Here is a 3,281-nt window from a genome sequence, read left to right as displayed (position 1 = left end):
GCCTTTAAAAATTACAGATAATGATGAAAATTGAAGACACTGTTGCCTTTAGTTCCAGTACTCAGGAAGCAGATGCATGTGGATCTCTGTGATTTCAATGCCAGCCATGTCTATATAAAAAGTTCCAGGACAGCTGGCATTACAGGGAGACCCTGTCTCAAAAAAAAAAAAAAAAATTAAAGACATTTTATTCCAAGTCAGAATATTAATGATGGAAATAAAGATATTATGTAAGATAGGATTATAAATTATTATATTTACACAAAAATATAAATTCACAAAAATGTATATTGATACATATTCATACATGTTTAGATAAAATCATATCTACAGGAAACGTAGTTGTGTTCCCAGTACTGTGGCTTTCTGAAGACAGTACACTATTTTTTAGTTTAATATGGAAATAAATTCAATCTCTCTTGCTTTCTAAGGATGATGTGATAATTTATTTCAATAACAAAGAAATTCTTTAAAAAAAAAATACTGTCTTCTTTCCAAATAGAAACTCTCACATCTTTCAATGGATGATAAACAAAGGATAATCTTTCAAATTTGGGTAAATATGTGGATTGTTTTTTCCCAGGGATCTTTTTCTTTGGGACTTACTCTCAAGTAATTTGCATGATCTATTTATTAGAGACATCATGATAAATATAATGAAGATTACTTGGCCTTGTCATTTTAATCCTAATTTATGACTACTGATGTATTTAAAAATTGCCAGTATTTTTCTTTGCGTCTACCCTCCCACCTCTTTGTGGGACAACTGAACACATGGATTTGGATTTTCCTTTACAGTGAAAGAAAGGTGTAAGCATGTGGGATTCTGGATAAAGTTCTTTTAAGACTAAGACAACCTAAAGGAGTGCTTACATGTATGTGCACTTTCTACAATATGTACAAAAACAGATGACTACAGACAGAAATTCACAATGGTTATGTGTGATTGAAACTCCTTTGCTGTGACAAAAGACCTGAAACATGAAGTAAAGTGAAAAGGTTTTTTTGTTTTGTTTTGTTTTGTTTTGTTTTTAACACACAGTTTTTGATACATATCTGTCTGTTTGTATTGACATGGGTTAGAGAGAAACAAAATGTAGGAGTTTGGTAACCATGTGGCAGAGGGGACAGTTCTCATCTTGAAGGAAGGAGAGACGCAGAGGAACAAAGATTGAGATAGAGATAGAGAAGTTCTCTCCGAGGGCAAAGGCAAAATATGTGTTTCAATGTACAGCAGTGGCCTACTCTCTCCCTATCATGGTTGAATCGAGGAACAGCTATGAAGTCATGGACATGATCCAATTGCCTTTCCATAAATAATTTTCTGAATTTTGATGTCCAGAGCCCAAATATTTAACACTTGAGACTCTGAGAGTTGATTTTGTAAGTGTAATGAAATGTTCATTACTTAGTAGCCAAAAAAAGAGTGGAAATCATGAAAGGTAGCTTATTTGCTCTGCTATACATGCAGGATCTTCTCAAATGCTCCATACATCACACTGTGATTTTAGGTAGTGTTAGATCCTAGGATAAGTGGCTCGGCTCTGAGTTTGATTCAGCACAGTATTTAAAAGGTTACATATCTCAGCCGGGCGTCATGGCACATGTCTGTATTCCCAGCACTTGGGAGGCAGAGGGAAGTGTATCATCTCTGAGTTCAAGGTCAGTCTGGTCTACATAGTGAGTTCCAGGACAATTGGGACTACTGGGAGACCCTGCTTCAAAAAGACCAAAAAAAAAAAAAAAAAAAAAAAAACACAACAATATCCCAAGGATCCTGAATCTCCCTATGTAATTTATGTAATTTACTTGCATATTATACATGTGAATAATAGTACATAGTTTGCATTAGAAAATGATATATTTCCATGAAAATATATGTGATTTTGGATGATTTCACATATCATAACAGTTCTTAGGATTGAACCTGAAAATACAAACTAGAATCTGCTAATGTAAACATGCTTTAATAGAAGCTCAGTAACCCTTTTTTTTGTTGTTGTTGTTGGTCTTTTTCAGAAAGGGTCTGTCTGTTGCCCCAGCTACTATCCTGGAACTCACTATGGAGACCAGGCTGGCCTTGAACTCAGTATTCCTAAATGTGAAAAAACCCAATTTTTTTCTTTAGTTTTGTTTTTAAAGGATATCATGAAATGGTTTGATTTTTACAGGGCAATATATTTGAGTAATGACCCTTTCAATTCCCAACTTTCTATGGGTTTTCTTTCTTCATTTTTGCCACTAGCTACACAGGCATCATGGTCCTTTCTTTCTCTGCATTTATTTGTTTAGGATTGCATGTATTAATCATCTCAGTTGCTCTTGAATACTTTGAAGTGGCCACTCACATCTTATGAATTCCACACGCTGAACATGTCACTGACATATTTTGAATCTGATTAAATGTAACAGTGAATTAACAGAAGTTAAATCCTTAGAAAAATGGCAGTATATAATCCCCTGTCACAGTGCTTTTCCCAACACATATTGTATGAAACTCTGTGGACTGTATTTGCATTGAGAGGATATAATAGGAATTGAATTCTCATTAACATGCAGTTATTCTGGAAAAATATAGGGAATTTCAAGAGAAGGGTAAATGTGATACAGGTAAACGTGGTGTTTGGAGACTGTCTTCAGGTCCTGAAGCTCTGAGAAATGAAACTCTGACAGCAGAACTCAGTTATCACTAGGCAGTAGTACTGAGCAGGCCCGGTTGAACGACTTAGGTTGTATTTTTCTGTTACTATTAGTCCGAGACGTGATTCTTGTTTGAGGAGTACATACGGTCATACCCCTAAATGTCATGTTAGCAGAATACATGTAGAGATTTTTTAAAAAGCTCTGAGAGACTGTCTTCGCAAGATCCACAAAGCCTGTGCTGCATTCTCACACCAACACTTAATCCTATGAGCTTTGGTGTGCTATAGATAGTAAAACCCATGGCGACAGGGAGCTCTCTCCCTCCAATCTTCCCAGTGGACACTTCTCTGACTTTTGAACCCCCCTGAACAGCTTCATTAAAGCTCTATAGTGGTACCTGAGAAGTTACTAAAGTATGACTTGGTCCCAGACAAATATGTATCACTAAATATTCCATGCAGATTTTGATTTGGAAGTCTTGTCATGTCAGCACATGGAAATTTAACAGCCCTTACTAGCCCTTTACTGAGACTTCAGGGATATCAAATATAATTTTTTCAGTTGTATTAACTGACACTCATCTAATATCAGATATTGCTCTCCAATTCCATATTTCTGACACTAAAATATAGCATGCA

This window comes from Nannospalax galili, unplaced genomic scaffold (assembly GCF_000622305.1).
Source record: "Nannospalax galili isolate Female #2095 unplaced genomic scaffold, S.galili_v1.0 scaffold628, whole genome shotgun sequence".
Lineage (NCBI taxonomy): Eukaryota > Metazoa > Chordata > Mammalia > Rodentia > Spalacidae > Nannospalax > Nannospalax galili.
This window is presented reverse-complemented; position numbering follows the sequence as displayed.